Source organism: Chenopodium album, chromosome 21 (genome assembly GCF_948465745.1).
Source record: "Chenopodium album chromosome 21, dcCheAlbu1.1, whole genome shotgun sequence".
NCBI lineage: Eukaryota > Viridiplantae > Streptophyta > Magnoliopsida > Caryophyllales > Amaranthaceae > Chenopodium > Chenopodium album.
The window spans coordinates 41,535,231-41,553,722 of record NC_137854.1 but is presented as its reverse complement, the minus strand read 5'-3'; the positions used below and the strand labels follow the sequence as shown (position 1 = coordinate 41,553,722).

The window sequence follows — 18,492 nt, the reverse complement described above, 5'->3', positions numbered from 1 at the left end:
TTCCGACTCCTTTTTGTGTATGATTACAACTTTTGGCTTCCCCGTTCCTTTTTATGTGTGTGTTCGTGTTTGTAGATGCAAGGAGAAATTGGTCATATAGCATGAACATGAAGAACTATATTGGAAGCAAAGCACAAGAGGAGAGGGCGTGCAACCCCTTAGGAGAGGGCGCTCCTACCCCAAGCTTCACAATCTGCCTCTCTTTATTCCCAGCTAGGAGAGGGCGTGCACCATAGTAGGAGCGGGCGCTCCTCCCTGATCTTCCACAAACTGCCTCAAATTGCTGCAGAAGGAGAGGGCGCGCAAGATCCAGGAGAGGGCGCTCCAGCCTGAGGAGCGGGCGCTCCTCTATGTAGGAGCGGGCGCTCCTACATGCAGACCCGACTTTTTAGGCGGATTTTACAATGTTATTTTGGGGTGTATAAATACGACCCTTGGCTTCAGTTTTCTGCATCTTCTTCCTTGGAGAAGATCATCTTCTTCCCCTTCTAGTTTTCTTAGGCCCTTAGTTCTTCTCAACCCTCATTTATTAGCTTAGAACTTCTCAACTCAATCATTGTAGTAGATTAATTGAAGATTGTTCTCTTGAATTCAACAATTTCTCAACTTTGAAGCATTTTAAGTAATCTCTTTCCTCTATCTCTTACTCTTTAATTTCAGTTTTTATTTACTTTGAATTGTCAATTTCTCTCTTGATCTTGCTTAATTGTTGTTGCATGTTCAATCTACTTTGTTCTTACTACTCTCTTCAATTTGTTAGATTAATTTTGAACTTAGATATTGTTGTTAGAATGTTATCCACCATGTTTAGTGAGTAGTTTCTTAACTAGGGGTTGGGTGAAGACCCAACCAAGCCATGGGTTGATTGTTAATTGTGCTTGCATGTTCATTTTGGGTTGATGATTGATTGTTAAAGAATTGGTTAATTGCATGTGTAATTGGATGGCCACTTATTGCTCATGTATTCACTTCTATGCTTGCATTGAGAGATGGAATCTAGTTGTGAGCCTATTCTTATATGATTATGCTAAATTCCTCTTGATTATGGTTCCTTGTTTGAATGATGTAGTAGTCTTAGTTGCAACAATTAGGTGAGAAATCCCAATTGCTTGTTCCTTAATGCTTTCTTGGACCGATCGAAAGACGAACCCGAGTTAGTAGTCTACTTCTCATTGTTAAGACTTGGTTGGCCTATCTTGTTAGTTGAGTTTGGTTTAGGATTGCTTAGTGTTGTGGCTTCGAAAGAAGGCAACATTGAGTGCCCTCTCTATCACCCAATTTGTGTTCGTGCTTGCCTATTGTTTTGATCCGTTGGTTTGGTTGGAGTCGATCCCTATTCCCCCCTAGTGTTTGTCTCCATAGTAGTTATCTAACCAAAACCCCCAATTTGTGACCGAACTAGATTGCAACCGTTTCATACTCTCGGTGTACTTACCCATTCCCTGTGGATACGATCCTCTACTTACCCTAGACTTGTCTTAGGTTGGTTTAGGTAGAAATATTGTTTGGTTTGAGGGTGATCGTCCAACGACCGATTATTTCCCTCTACCAAAATGGCGCCGTTGCCGGGGAATGGCGTTAAGCATTGAGTTACTTATGAGATATGTGAGACTAGTTCATTTGTATAGCTTTATTTTTCTCTGTTTTCTTTGACTAACCTACTAATCTCCCTTCTAGTCTTCTTTGTTTATGCCCAAACGCAGCAATAGGACACTTCCTCTTGTGCCGTTGAATCTTGAGCTTGAAAAAGTAGTAAGGGCAAATCGAAGAGAAAAGAGGGCGATAGCTAGTGGTGCTACATCAAGTGAGCCACAAGTGGTAGTTGAGTCCGATCACTCTAGCTCTAGTGATTCTAGTGGAGACACCATTCCATTAGAGTCACCAAGGACAAATTCTCCAATTTCTCCACCTCTTCACCAATTTGAAATGGCCGCTCCGAACAAGACTTTAAGAGAGTTTGGTGTTCCTCCTCCATATCAAGAAGCAAGTGGGATTGCTACTCCCGCTATTGAAGCAAACAACTTTGAGATAAGGCCCGCCCTTATCACCTTGATAGAGGGTCACCAATTCTCCGGAGCAAAGCATGAAGATCCCATTGCACATCTCAAGCAATTCACACGGTATTGTAGCACCGTGAAGGCAAATGGGGTTACTCCGGAGTACATTCTCTTAAGCATGTTCAAATTCTCTTTAACGGGCAAGGCAAGTGATTGGCTTGATAGATTGCCTCCAAACTCATTGAATACTTGGAATGAGGTGACTTCGGCATTCCTTGGGAGGTTCATTCCTCTTGGGAAAACGGCGGAGTTGAGGTCCAAGATTTCTAACTTCCAACAAGAGCCCGACGAATCCCTCTATGATGCGTGGGAGAGATTCAAGAGCTACCAAAAACAATGCCCCCACCATGGCATGGAAGATTGGCTCTTGCTCCATGGGTTTTATAGAGGACTCTTGAGGTCGGACCGCATACTCTTGGATGGAGCATCGGGAGGACCTATCATGAACAAGCCACCCACGGAGGCACTAAAGATCATTGAGGATGTAGTTCAAAACTACACCGATTGGAGCCCCGATGAGAGAAGCACTTCCAAGAAAGGAGGAAAGTATGAGGTAAATGCTATAAACATGATTAATTCAAAATTAGATGCTTTATCTTCTAAGTTTGATCAATTGCAATCCTCTTCTCTATCCCCTTCCCCACGTCAAAATTCACATGCGTCTAGTTCATTGAATGAAAACATGTCAATACAAATGATGTCTTGTGATGCTTGTGGAAGTGATGATCATGTGACTTCGGAATGCTATTTGCTAAATGATGCATGTTCCCCTTCCCATTCCATGGAACAAGTAAATGCAATCAACAATGGTCAAACCAATCCTAGGTATGACCCTTATTCCAACACCTATAATGAGGGATGGAAACATCACCCAAACTTTGGTTGGAAAGGGGGCCAAACCCAAGGAAATGGTCAAGGTCAATATAGTGGCCAAAGAAATGTTCAAAATAATCAAGGAAACTATAGGAACCAAGGTAATGGTAACTATGTGTCAAACAACCAAGTAAATCAACAAAATGACAATAGGTATCACCAAAGAGGTCAATATTCGTCTAATCATAACCCACCCGGTTTTAATGGAGGAAATAGACCTACCCTTGCTCCTATCCCTCAACCTCCTCTCCAACTTCAAGCTCCCCCTCCTAAGTCAAGTCTAGAAGCAACAATGGAAAAATTTGTTAATGCTCAAACCAAGAAAACCAATGACTTAGAGGAGTCTATCAAGCAAGTGCAAGTTCACAATAAGATGCTAGAAACTCAATTAACTCAACTAGTTAATGCACTTAAAAGCAACAATTCTAGCACCTCTTCGCCTAGTCAAGAAGAACATTGTAAGGCAATCATGACTAGATGTGGGACTAGCATAGATGAAACTCCACCCATGAGCTTGCAAAAAGAGAGTGAGAATGAGGAGGCTAGAGAAGAAAAACAATGTGAGGTGTCTAAGTCAAGTGAGGATGAGATGGTTGTCATGAGTGAGTCCACCACGGTGAGCTTAACCGAAAATTGTAGTGCAATTATCAAAAACCACTCTCCCACTAAACTAAAAGACCCCGGAAGTTTCTCTATTCCTTGCTCAATTAAGAACATTTCCTTTGAGAATGCCCTATGTGATCTAGGAGCTAGTGTGAGTTTGATGCCTTTTTCGGTTTATGAGAAGCTTGGTATAGGTGGTTTGGTACCCACTAATGTCACTCTTCAACTTGCCGATGGATCCACCAAATTCCCTAAGGGTAAGGTTGAGGATGTCCCCCTCAAGGTAGGTAATTTCACCATTCCGGTTGATTTTATTGTGTTAGGAATGATGGAAGATGTCCTCACCCCTATTATCCTAGGTCGGCCTTTCTTAGCAACGGGAGGTGCAATCATTGATGTAAGGGAAGGAAAACTCACATTAAATGTGGGTGATGATGAATTTTGTCTTACTATTGACCCTAAGAGAGGATGTCCTTCCCCCATGAAAGATTGCATGACCTTAGATGCTATTAGTGATAATGATTTGCATATGTTGAGAATGCTTTGTGCTACTAATCCTCTTTTCAATGTCCATGAGTCAAAGCAAGGTTTGGATAGGTTTGATGAGGTGATTTCCATGCTTGCTTGCCTCAAGACTATGCTTGAAGATGGTGAGTCCGACGCTCACAAGGATGAAGAGGGTGACATCAAGGCTTCCAAGAAGAAGAGGAAAGGAAAGTCAAAGAGAAAAAGGAAGAAGGATTCAAAGAAAGATGATGAAAATGAATTTGTTGTAGGTGTTAGTCAAGGAAACAATTTGGTTTTGCCCAAGATGGCAAGTTGTAACAATGAAAACAATGGTGACAATTTGGTTTCGAACTTTATCCCACCTTGAGGATACTTTTCGAATTTGCGTCAAGCTAGTGACGTTAAAGAAGCGCTCCCGGGAGGCAACCCGAGTATTTTTGCTTTTATTAAAAAAAAAAAAAAAAAAACAAAAAAAAAACGAGAGAGAGAGATGAAAGAGCTTAAACTAACACTTAACATTTTAAATGTTTTGTTTAGTGTTTTGTTTTGATATAGGTAATTTGCTTGGAGAAAAGAAAAAGAGGCAGATTTGGAAACTCCAGATAGGAGCGAGCGCTCCTACCCGAGTGCACGCCCGCTCCTAGTAGCAGCAATTAAGGCAGGAACTCCAGCAAGTTTAGGAGCGGGCGCTCCTGAAGGAGTGCACGCCCGCTCCTCTATATCAAGGATTGGGCAGGAACTACAGAATTTGTAGGAGCGGGCGCTCCTAACACCCTGCACGCCCGCTCCTATATTCAGCTCTCGAAAAAAAAAAAAAAAAAAATTGAGTTTTGAAAAAAAACTGGCAGGAACTTCAGAATTTGTAGGAGCGGGCGCTCCTAACACCCTGCACGCCCGCTCCTACTGACGAAAAGGAGGCAGTAAGTTCCTCCAGAGGCAGGAGCGGGCGCTCCTCTTCTTCGGAGCGGGCGCTCCACCCCTGCCGTGTAAAAAAAAAAGGGATTTCCCTCTTATCCCTTTTTACCCACTTTCATCTCCCACCTCTCATTCACCACATTCATATTCTCTCTCCTCTTTACCCACCTCTTTCTCACTCTAAAAACCCCATCTTCTCTACCTTCTCTCATCAAAATCATCATCAATCCTTCATTTTTTTCACTCAAAATTTACAAATTCTTACTCTCCTTCCAATTCTCTTTCTAAAAATCACAAAAATTCACAAATTTGGTCAAAAATTCGAAAACCCACAAAATCTCCATTGAAGAACAAGAGCAAAAAGGTGAAAGCTTGAAGAAGGAGGAGCAAATTTGGGTAGTCTTGGAGGATTTTAGAGTATTTTCATACTCTATTTGGTATAATCCACTTCTCTACTCAACTTTCTTTTTCAAATTTTCATAATTATTGTTTACTTCATATAAATTGTGTAGTTGATTGCATGATTGGTTGGAATTGAACAATTATTGTTGTTTATGGAGAATTGTTAGAGAAAATTGTGAATGATTTTTAGAATAGTTGAAATTGTGATTGAAAATTGCTTAAACATTGTGATCTTGTGAATGTGATTTGTGTGAAATTAGTGAAGTACATTGTTGTTGGGAATTTGTGTGTTGGAATATATTGTTGGTTGTGTTGTGGAACAGGTACTTTTGGATTTTTAAAGGGGGTTTGAAGTTAAGGGTGTGTGTGGAGTTGTTTGTTGTTGAGTGTTTTTCCTAATTACCCCTTTTCCAAACTAAAAGAAAAAGAAAAAAAAAATGAAGAAATTCATTGGAGGGATTAAGAAAAGAAAAACAAGTGAGCCTCAAACATCCTCATCCCCTTCACAACGAGAAAACCCTAACCCACCACCAACTTTAAAAATCGATAAACGATTTAAAAAGCCTTTCGATGACCTTTCCAAACGAAAAATTATTCCAACCCGATTCTATCATCAACATTCAATGCGACTTCTAGGGGTCGATGAGGGAATTAGAAGAGTAGCCGAAAACTTTGGTTGGCTAGACTTCTTGGACCTTGCGGAAGAAACCTTTTCTTCCCTAACTCTTGAATTCCTTTCATCGGTTTCTATGAAACGCATAAACCTTGAGGATGAGCCATTGGAATGCGAAATAAAATTTAGAATGTTCAATGTCGAAAAAACCTTAACTTTGACGAGATTGAACGAAATTTTTGAATGGCCCACCCTCAACCAAGTCTATGACCCCAATGGTACTTACTTCTCAAGTTATGAGGAGCAAGTGTGGTGGAATACCATTGCGGGGTATCCCAATTTCACAACCCGGTCTAGCCATGCTAGCCACATTATCCACCCCGTCCTTCGAATCTTCATGCGAATCATGAGCTATGCTTGTTTTTCTAAACAAGACTTAGGGAAGCTAACTAAAGAGGAGATCAAATGCCTCTTTCTAGCTTCAAGATTCGAAGGAAATGTGGAAGGGAATGTGAACATGGGATACTTGTTCATCAAGAGATGTATTGAAATAAGAGAAAGTGGAGAGATGAGCGGAGAGATTAGATGCGGGGGAATGATTTCAATTATTGCGAGGAAGTTAGGGTTTGGGTCTTTTCTAGACCAAATGACCCCGGTCCAAAGTTCTAACATGCTTGATCTTAAGGCACTTAGTGATATGAAGTTCCTTAGTGAAATTCCGGGCCGAAATCTTCGCTATAGTTGGAAGGTCAATGGGGCGCATTATTGCACTCTCCCAAATCCGGCGGTTAATAACTCGGTGGGGGACACATGGAAAGTGCCAAGAGATCAACTCCCACGAGGTATGGCCGGTGGTGGCGAGAATGTACCCGTACCCCGTCGTATGAGTACATCCTCCATTCCCCAATCTAGGGTAGATGGTTCCTCTTCCTCCTCTTCTCTCTTTGATGTGGAAATTGCTTTCAACCAATTAAATCTAACTAATCAAAGACTCCTTGAACAAAATGAGTACCAAAGTTTTGTAGCGGAGAGAAGCTACCAACATCAAGTTGAGAGGGGAGACTTTCTCCCTTACCTCAACTATCCCAACCGTCCCGTTCAAGAAGGGCCGGTAGCGGGTTGGAACAATGGCCAACCCACCTACCCCTTTTGGCAAGGCCCGCGTAGTTCAATTGAGGAGCTTCGCTCCTTTCCCCCTTATGACTACACACAACCCGGGGGAAGTGATTATAGGGGCGACCCTAGCTATTACTATGTCCCCGAGGTTAGTGGAGATAGTTCATCTTCGGAGGTGCTCGATCCCCCCCCTAAGGGGGCATTACGGGTTTCCACCCGGCTATGATGGTGGTTGGGGTGAGCAAGGTGTGCCGGACTTTGGCCATTACCGCACTTGCCCCAACTATGATCTACCTCCTTATGTAGACGCCCCGGCCACTTCTAGTGATGTAGATATTAACTACAATTATCACTATTCGCCGGGACGCCGACATAATTAGATGGTCTAGGCATTCTAGTCACCGTTTCATTGCCCCTTTTCACTTCTTGGGACACCGAGGACGGTGCCAATCCCAAGCTTGGGGGAGGTTACTTCATTGCCTATTTTGTTTCATTGAAACGGTGACTAAATGTCTAGCTTGGGGGAGTATTTAGGCCTTGCATAGAGTTGGGATTTGATGTTGCTAGTTTTGTGCTTAATTTGATTATGCTCCGTTTGTCTTGATTGGTTAGTTAATGGTTGAATGTTTGCATTTTGATGAGCTTGGTTTGGTTTATGTGCTTCATTTTTGATGATGATATTTGTTGATGAGCCTCCTCTCCTTCCCAAAAATCCAAAACCCAAAAATCCAAAGCCCTTAATCCAAATTCTTTAGTTAGTTTCTCCTTCCTTCCTCTTCTCCTTCCCTCTCCTAATCTTCTTTAGCTAGTTCCTCCTCCCTTAATCCAAATTCTTTAGCTAGTACCTCTTTCCCCTCCTCTAAAAAAAAAAAAAAAAAAAAAAAAAAAGAAAAAAAAAAGAAAAAAATTGTGTTTCCTTTAATTAGTTTAGACTTTGTATATATTATCTTTGCTTGTAGTCATTTGGCTTGATGATTCGACTAGTGTCTTTGATGGTAAAATGAATTCAAGTGAGCTTGTGATATAATTGCCCTAGTTTTGCAAATGACGATTTATTTATGAATTGTGGAATGATTGTTTAACTCGTATGTGTATGATCCACTCATAATAGTCCTTGTTTGCTTTGCTACTAATCACTACTCTTTTATCACCTTGTATATAAGAGACACTACTACATCAAGATCAATGGTAACTCCTTCCCTTCTTTTCTTGTTTATATTTTCCTTTTAGTCCCTTTACCCCTTTTTTTTTTTAAAAAAAAAAAAAAAAAAAAAAAAAAAAAAAAAAAAAAAAAAAAAAAAAAAAAACATTTTTGCTTTTAGAATAGTCCTCAATGATGATATTGGATTGCATGTGATGGATATTTGCTTTCTTTTGGTAATAAAATTTCGAGTATGGTTTAGATGCCCTTGGTTGAACATAGAATTGGCTAGTTTAGGCTAGTGTGAGAATAACCTTACCGAATGTACGAAACCAAAAGTCTAGGATTGTGGTAAGAAGGTGTCGCCCATATCGAAGGAATTTGAACCCCGAAAGGTAGTATTTGATCCTACATTGTTCCCAAAAGTGAGGTTGTAATATTTTTCAAGCCTACTACATTTTGAATGAGTGGCAAGGATCCTCTTTGATTTAGTACCTAGATCGAGAACTTGAGTCTTAACTCCCAAGATCGCGGCCTAAACTACTCTTAGTGATTATGAAGGTTGTTATGTATTGTTCATTCGCACAAAGTTAAGGCATGTCATTCTTGTTTCATTAGTTCAATCTTTAAGTTGTTATAAATAATAGTTTGTGATGTAAATGCCAAGTTTGAAAGAAAAAAAAAAAAAAAGAAAAAAAAAAGAAAAAGAAAAAAAAAAAAGAAAAAAAAAATAGAGAAAGAAAGAAAGAAAAAGAAGTGTTGAATAGCTACCACCCTAGCAATTAAACAAGCTTGGGGGTGCATTTTTGTTTCAAGTTTATTCATAGTTTGTAACGGGTCAAAGTCAGAAACCTCTTTAGGTTTGCTCTTAGTGTTATATATCTTAGCTTGACTTTAATTGCAAAGCACTTCTAGTTTTCTCTATGCCTTAACTTTGTGCCGTAATCCTTGAGTCTTGTAATGTTAGTAGAGTAGTTGAAGCCATAGTCGGTGGAGGGAGTTGGTTCACAAGCATATGGAGAGGGTACTTATCATTGAGATGTCGAGTGTTCTAAGCCTTCTTTTGTTTATTTTTCTTCCGGCTCCTTCGAGGAGTCATGAGACACTACCATTAGGGGGAATTTGAACTTTGTGTTGGGGACGCGGTAAGATTGGTTGAATGGACCAAAGTTGAGTACATTCGGGAAGGTTAGCTAGGCCTTAGTTAGTCATGACCGTGGTTGATCTTAGGCATATACCTCATGCTCGAGTTTTATTGCTTAAGGATTCTTTTATCTTTACATGTGCTTTTCTTTGGACTAATCTATTGGTTTCTTTAGCGCCAAGTGAATTGCTTAGGGACAAGCAATTGGCTAGCTTGGGGGAATTTGATAAGTGTTTTATTTGTCCACTTATCATGGCATTTTTAGCACAATTTTGTTGTCATTTTTCCCTCTTTACCCCCCTTTCCGACTCCTTTTTGTGTATGATTACAACTTTTGGCTTCCCCGTTCCTTTTTATGTGTGTGTTCGTGTTTGTAGATGCAAGGAGAAATTGGTCATATAGCATGAACATGAAGAACTATATTGGAAGCAAAGCACAAGAGGAGAGGGCGTGCAACCCCTTAGGAGAGGGCGCTCCTACCCCAAGCTTCACAATCTGCCTCTCTTTATTCCCAGCTAGGAGAGGGCGTGCACCATAGTAGGAGCGGGCGCTCCTCCCTGATCTTCCACAAACTGCCTCAAATTGCTGCAGAAGGAGAGGGCGCGCAAGATCCAGGAGAGGGCGCTCCAGCCTGAGGAGCGGGCGCTCCTCTATGTAGGAGCGGGCGCTCCTACATGCAGACCCGACTTTTTAGGCGGATTTTACAATGTTATTTTGGGGTGTATAAATACGACCCTTGGCTTCAGTTTTCTGCATCTTCTTCCTTGGAGAAGATCATCTTCTTCCCCTTCTAGTTTTCTTAGGCCCTTAGTTCTTCTCAACCCTCATTTATTAGCTTAGAACTTCTCAACTCAATCATTGTAGTAGATTAATTGAAGATTGTTCTCTTGAATTCAACAATTTCTCAACTTTGAAGCATTTTAAGTAATCTCTTTCCTCTATCTCTTACTCTTTAATTTCAGTTTTTATTTACTTTGAATTGTCAATTTCTCTCTTGATCTTGCTTAATTGTTGTTGCATGTTCAATCTACTTTGTTCTTACTACTCTCTTCAATTTGTTAGATTAATTTTGAACTTAGATATTGTTGTTAGAATGTTATCCACCATGTTTAGTGAGTAGTTTCTTAACTAGGGGTTGGGTGAAGACCCAACCAAGCCATGGGTTGATTGTTAATTGTGCTTGCATGTTCATTTTGGGTTGATGATTGATTGTTAAAGAATTGGTTAATTGCATGTGTAATTGGATGGCCACTTATTGCTCATGTATTCACTTCTATGCTTGCATTGAGAGATGGAATCTAGTTGTGAGCCTATTCTTATATGATTATGCTAAATTCCTCTTGATTATGGTTCCTTGTTTGAATGATGTAGTAGTCTTAGTTGCAACAATTAGGTGAGAAATCCCAATTGCTTGTTCCTTAATGCTTTCTTGGACCGATCGAAAGACGAACCCGAGTTAGTAGTCTACTTCTCATTGTTAAGACTTGGTTGGCCTATCTTGTTAGTTGAGTTTGGTTTAGGATTGCTTAGTGTTGTGGCTTCGAAAGAAGGCAACATTGAGTGCCCTCTCTATCACCCAATTTGTGTTCGTGCTTGCCTATTGTTTTGATCCGTTGGTTTGGTTGGAGTCGATCCCTATTCCCCCCTAGTGTTTGTCTCCATAGTAGTTATCTAACCAAAACCCCCAATTTGTGACCGAACTAGATTGCAACCGTTTCATACTCTCGGTGTACTTACCCATTCCCTGTGGATACGATCCTCTACTTACCCTAGACTTGTCTTAGGTTGGTTTAGGTAGAAATATTGTTTGGTTTGAGGGTGATCGTCCAACGACCGATTATTTCCCTCTACCAGTGGTTCTAGGGTTTAATTAATTAATCATGCCTTAAAAGTAACTAATTACAAATTAGGCGGATAATGATATCATTAATAGATTAAATCACCTAATTAGGGGCTGATTAGGGAAAAGGGTAGCAATCTATAGAATTAATCAATTTTAGGGTAGTAATTAACAACTTTTTTTTGTGGGTAGTAATTCACAAAGGCCCCTTTTTTGAGGTAGTAATTAACAAATTTTCCTTTGTTTTATAACTTCCTTAAGAAAAATAAAGGTTTTATTTGGTCTGATGATCACGAGAAGGTCCTACAGGACCTCAAACACTATTTAATGACGCAACCATTGTTGTCTAAACCTGTTGACGGAGAGTCTTTGCAGCTTTACCTCGCAGTCAGCACCCGAGCTGTTACCTGTTTATTATGTTAGTAAAACTCTCCTCAGTGCTGAAACCAGATACTCCTCTCTTGAAAAACTGGTATTAGCACTGATTATAGCTAGCAGGAAACTTCGCCACTATTTTGAAACTCACCCCATAGTGGTGAAAACTAACTATCCATTGAAGGCTGTTTTGCGCAGACCAGAACTAACAGGTCGAATGAGCAAGTGGGAAATCGAGCTTAGTGGATTTGGCATCACGTACGAACCAAGAACAGCTATCAAATCACAAGCACTAGCCGAATTTGTGGCTGACTTCAGCCCTGATCTTGAATAACAGGCAGCCTTAGAATCTGAGCAAATCAAGCAAGTCCTTAACCTAGGTACCTGGACACTTTATGTTGATGGTTCTTCTAACTTTCGAGGTGTAGTTCTTGGCGTAGTGCTGAAGTCACCACAGGGGGACATGATGGTACAAGCTATTTGTTGTAATTTCAAAGCTACTAACAATGAAGCAGAATATGAAGCTTTGATTGCAGGTATGAATCTTGCGAAGGACCTAACCTGCAGGTATTCTGCGATTCTCTCCTGGTAGCAAGCCAGATGAATGGCGAATTCACAGCCAAAGACTCCAAAATGGTTTTGTACCTAGACTTCGCTAAATCCCTAGCAACCAAGTTCCCAACTTTCACCATAAAGCAAATACCTAGGGATAGAAACACACAAGCAGATGCTCTGGCCAACCTGGGATCAGCCTTAGGAAAATCCAAATTCTCTTCCATCCCTCTGATCCATCTGCTAGCTCCTGACGTGGACACAGCCAACCCACCACCTAAACCTAGCATTCCAGAACCTGTAAAACTAGACCCAGACAACCTGGAAATGTCCATTCCTGCTCAAAACCAAACTGCTAAGATCGAACCTGAAGAACCCAACTTTGTTGCACCTGTTATCAACCCAACCAGTTGGATGCAGCCCATACTCGACTATCTGGAGCATGACATACAACCAGAAAACAAAGCGGAGGCAAGGGCACTAAGGTTTAAAGCTAGCATATACACAGTCATACAAGTTGTCCTATTCAAAATATCCACCAGGGATATCTTACAGCGCTACATAAAGGAAGATGGCTATGAGCAAATCCTGAAAGATTTTCACGATGGGGAATGTGGAGCCCATTCAGCTGGAAGAACCCTATCCAACAGAATACTAGCATATGGATACTATTGGCCAAGTCTGCGAGAAGATGCTCATAGGTATGTACGCAAGTGTGATAGCTGTCAACGACATTCAGGTATCACTCACAAACCCTCTATGCCTCTGCATCCTACTCTAACACCCTGGCCTTTCATGAGGTGGGGTATGGACATAGTAGGCAAACTACCTGTTGCACCAGGCCTAAAGGTCTACATGTTAGCTCTAACAGATTACTTTTCTAAGTGGATTGAAGCAGATGCGTTCGAGCAAGTCAGAGACAAAGAAGTTATCAATTTCACATGGACTAACATAATCTGCAGGTTCGGAGTACCATCTGAAATAGTGTGCGACAACGGGTCCCAGTTCATAAGTGCCCTAACCAGAAATTTTTGCAACAAATGAAATATCACGTTGGTCACCTCGACGCCCAGGTACCCTCAAGCAAAAGGGAAAGCTGAATCCAGCAACAAGGTCATCATCGGATCCTTAAAAAAGAAGCTGAAGGACAAGAAAGGTAAATGGGCGGAGGAGCTGCCGAGAATCCTTTGGGCTAACAGAACCACACCATAAATCGCTACAGGCCAAACACCTTTCTCGTTAGTCTACGGATGTGAAGTTGTACTACCTACAGAAATCACCACCCCAACAGCTAGATACGACCTGATGACACCAGAGCGCAACAACGAAGAGCTGTCACATGACCTAGATACCGTAGAAGAACGAAGAGACCTAGCATACATAAGGATGGCCACCTATTAGAAGATGGTAGCTAGAAGCTTCAACAAGAATGTTAAAGCTAGGATGTTCAAAGTAGGAGATTGGGTCTTGAGGAAAGTCTTTCAAAATACCCAAGAGCTCAACGCAGGTAAGCTGGGGGCAACCTGGGAAGGCCCATACCAGATCATCGAAGTCATCGGCAAAAGGGCCTACAAGTTAGCTGCAACAAATGGTAAGCTGGTACCCAGAAGCTGGAACGCAGCACACCTGAAACTTTATCACTTCTAGAGTTTTCATTCGTTCACTCAGCTCCAAAAAATGGTCAGTATTAACTTAAGCATGGCCAGCTCTAACCTGTTGTTATGCAGAAACAGAGAAATGCAAACGGGTACCCAAAGAAACCTGGGAAGCAGCAGGACAACGCAAGGAACAAGAGTAACTTCATAATTCTTATCTTTATTCATTTAATTCCTACAACTGGTACTGACTTAAGCATTGGAGGGCCGTTGGCATACCTCTAACCCTTGTGATGCAGGAACAGATTCAACGAACAAAGCAACGATGGGCCTAAGCGCCAAACACCGCAGATTCACAAAGACCAAGAAAATACCAAGCATTTTCGCAAGACAAAGAAATCAAAGTAAAGCTTAGGTAGTCATCAACTAGCTGACGAAGCTTCTGAGTACCTGCATCCCCCTCGAATTTCTTCAACAAGAAACCGTTAGCCATGTAAGCCTTGATCTTCAGAGTAACCTCAGCTTCTTTGTCCTTGAGCTCATCCTCAAGGTGGACCAACTTCTTGTATAAATCCGCCACTTCTTTGTCCTTCTCCTTCAGCTCCCCATCCTTATCCTTCAAAGCCTCCTCCTTCTTTTTCATCTCCTCCTCAAACTGCTTCTGCTTGTTCTCTAACAGCGAGCTAGTAAACATGGGCACGGGCCGTGCCCGTGCCGCCGCGGGCCGTGCCTGGCCGTGCCGGTGTAGACACCCATTTGTGTCTCCCCAAAACCGAACGCAGTGATGAATGCCTTTCACGTTGTACTATTATCGAATTAGGCGAAAGTGATTGAAAGTCAAGTGTTGTGGTTTAGTTTTTATTAAAATTCTCTTCTCTCTGTTTTTGAAAATGACTTTATTTATTTGAAAATAGCCGAACCAGTTTAGTTTTGTCCATAATTAAGGTCCAATAATAGTGTAGATGGATGGGGTTCGAAAAGACCTTTCCAACGATATATTATAAGCCCAATTCCGATGAATATTGAGGAAGTTATGGCCAAAATACTAAACTAGGCCTGGTTAATTATTTAAATACTGCCCAATGATTTAGAGGAGGGCCCAATGTTAATTATTATTCCTAAAATTATTAGGATTAATTATAGTTTTCTAGAAGTTTCTAGAAAGTTCTTTTTAATTCTAATATTATTAGATTTAATAATTAATTATTTTAAAATAGATTTTTATTTGGAGTAAAATATCGTTTTATTATCTTAAAAATACGTATTTTATCTTCTGTACGGATTCCGTAGATCAAGTTGATTAAAGATCGGATTCCGCGTGAAGAAAACGCGCTAATACAGGCTGTCGCCAAACGACAAGTCTGTCGCTGCGCGACAGACCCTGTCGCCTCGCGACAGACATTGTCGCGTCGCGACAGAGTTGATTCCTGGCGACAACGTGTAGTTTTATTCCTTATCAAATTCTATGATTTTCCGGACTATTTTCATTATAAATAGGGTCAGAGTCCTTGTTTTCAGAATCATCAATTCTCATTCATTCTTTCTTAATTCTCTCTTTTCTCTCTTGAGCAATATATGCTTTCTTTCTCCCTCTCTTTCTAAACTAGCTTTTTACACACAATATTCCGCATTCACAAGATCTTGAGTCTCCTAGCCAAGTTCGAAGTTGCCTTCGCCCTAGACGTGTAAGGTTGATATTTTCTGAGGGTTTGGTCTAAAACTAGTCAAAACTTTATTTAATTTGATTTCAATTTAATTATTTAATTATTCTTTATTTATTTTCATTGAAGTTTACTAACTTGTGTATTTTGTTATTAGAAAGAGGTACGAGGCTTCAAAGTAAGTAGATTAGCTTACTTCCTATTTCTTTCACAATGTAGATTGCATGCTTATTATTGTTTATGATTCCTAGTATCATGTTAGGATGCTTTTAATGCTTTCTAGTATCATGTTTAGGGTGCCTTTACTTATTTCTAATGTCATGTTATCATGTTAGTACCATGTTAGGTTAAAGCTTTGATCTTTATTGTTTAGTGACATGCTAGGAATTGTTATTAATCTTGTTAGTATCATGCCTAGGATCTTGCTATTATTAAAGCTTTATTATTAACATGATGATTATTATTGTTATTATGATTATTTATGATTATGTTTATGTTTCTTGATATATATTTTATTGTTATTGCTTGATCACACCTTTTATGCAGGTTTAAAGGGAATTTGTACTTGAAATCACGCTTAATAAGATAATTAATAATTTGGTTTAGGTTAATGTGATTTTAACTCAAGTGATCGCCAATAATAGTCTTGTTTGTGCATTAATTTCAACCAACATAGATAAACAGGTTAGGATTAATATAATGTTTGTATGTTATTCGAAAAGCGCGCATGAATACGAGCAGAACAAAGTAGAGGCCTATTTTATAGGGCGGGTCCTTTCTTTTGTAGATTGGATTCGTACCCTCATCCCCGGACCCTGTTTGGTTCAAGACCTTATGGAGTAGTTGATGGTCCTTTTGGATTGTCTTTTGGGTTTACAAGTTCCTAAAACTTGTTGGCGACTCTTTTTGCTCTTTGTCTTTCCCTTTGGAACGCCACCGTACTTTAGTGTATGATCACAGTGGGGTTCAAGTTTGGGGTTATCATAATGCTTGAAATATTCCCTACAGCCGGGGTGGGGGTCGTGCCGGCTCCGCGGCGGGCCGTGCCTGGCCGTGCCGGGGTGGGGGCCATGCCGGCTCCGCGGCGGGCCGTGCTGTGCCGTGCCTGAAATTGGCACACCCCAGCCCACGGCACGGCACGGCCCACGTGCCTTGCGGGCCGTGCCGTGCCGGGCCGCAAGCCAAACCGTGCCACCCTTTTTTTTAAAAAATTTTTTAATTTTTAATAAATGAAAAAAAAAACGAATTAAACGATATATATTTTTTTTCGTACAACTTAATATATGTGATTAATTTATGTTTATGTTTATGTTAATGTTAATATATTTTGTTTTCATTTTTTGAACAACTTTATTTTAATTTAGGTTATATAAATTATTTATCTAATTAACAATTATGTTTAAGTTTATTTAAACAAATAAAAACAATTTTATTAATTTAGCAAAAAACAACAATGCATATAATAAAAAAAAATACGAGTGCGATAATCCGAAAACACAAAAAATTGAAGAATAACTTATTTTATTATATGACGGTAGCCGGTACGAATATACGATAATTCAATAATACAAAATAAGTAATGAAAATTAAAAATCGTACAATAGTGTATGAATATTGAATAACTTCATTTATTATACGGAATACGAAGTTCGATAATACAAAAAGAATACAATAGTGTATAATGTAAATATGTAATCATGTAATTATTATTGTTTCGGCATCCAACCAATCCTTAAAGCAAACACACATTTCAAGTGTTTCGGGTTTTAGTCTTGTTCTTCTATCGTCTAAAACTCGTCCCGATGCACTAAAAGCTCTTTCGGAGGCAACGGAGGAGACTTGGATAGCAAAAATATCACGAGCCATTGCCGACAAAATTGGATGTTTCACGGCTTGTGATTTCCACCAATCGAGGATGTCGAGGCCAAACTTCTCTTCATCGTCCATGCCTTTCATGAAGTCGTAACTTAAGTACATTTGCAACTCCGAAACATCGCTTTGTGTTCTCTTACTTGATGATGATTCCGTACCTGAAAACTTGGACATCATGTTAGCAGCTTGTGCAAATAAACCTTTGGCCCGTTTACTTACATTTTTGGATGTTTGAGAAGGGGCAAATCGAGACACGGTTCCATATTTACTTTCGAGACACGGTCATTTGGCGCGGGCCGTGCCGGGCTCGTGCCATGCCGTGTCGTGCCGTGCCCGGCCGTGCCACGTGCCGTGCCGTGCCGTGCCCGGCCGTGCCACGTGCCGTGCCGGCGGGTCGTGCCAGCGTGCCGGCCCACGTGCCGGCCATCGTGCCGCCCGCCGTGCCCGTGCCAAAATCCAGAAACTTGTTCACGGCACGGCCCACGGCCCACAGGTGGGCCGCCGTGCCGTGTCGTGCCGCCGCCCGTGCCGTGCTGGGCCGTGCCGGAGTCGTGCCGGGCCCGTGCGGCCCGCGTGCCGGCACGGCCCGTGCCCATGTTTACGAGCTAGCATCTTCCACCTTTTTCTGAGCTGCAGTTCCTTTCTAGCTTTATTAGACTCCAGCAAGTTCCTTTCCAAGCCATCAAAGTGATACTTAAGAGTACAACAAAATTTGAAAACCCTGTCACGTCCATAACACACCAAGTCAACACAAAAGCAGTTAGGAAATAAATCAAACTTGGCCAAAGCAGAAAGCAAACCTGTAAAATCAGTTGGGCCCCATCAGCTAGAGCCAAAGAGCCCTCCAAGTTTGCCAAACACTTAGCTGCTGCTGGAAACAGGAGCTTCTGAGCATCAAGCCAAATCCCATTGTTAGGACCCTCTTCAGCTAGGAAATCAGGAGGAAAGCTGACATCATAAGTATCTGGGATGATCACAACTTCGAAAGGACCAGTAGTGGACCTAGTGCGGTGAGTCTTAGTAGCCTCCCTGTTAGATAAAGTTCTAGAAGGACTATCCTCAGCCTGATGAACAGTGGTATCAATAGAACCTCCCAGTGAACCACTACCCTTCTTCCCCTTCACACGCTGAAGTGATTCTTCACGTGACATAATGCCAGCCTTCCCTGTTAAAACCAAATAAGCAAGTACCCTTAGCATACCACTCAAAATTACACAATTAACAAG

General features: G+C 41.0%; 1 non-coding gene across 1 annotated transcript; it reads right to left on the bottom strand.

The window, feature by feature from the left end:
- Positions 1-2,304: 2,304 nt before the first annotated feature.
- On the bottom strand, positions 2,305-2,411 carry LOC145603187 (small nucleolar RNA R71). Its single transcript, XR_014104718.1, has one exon. It is a non-coding gene; the product is annotated as a small nucleolar RNA R71 (small nucleolar RNA).
- Between the last annotated feature and the right edge of the window lie 16,081 nt (positions 2,412-18,492).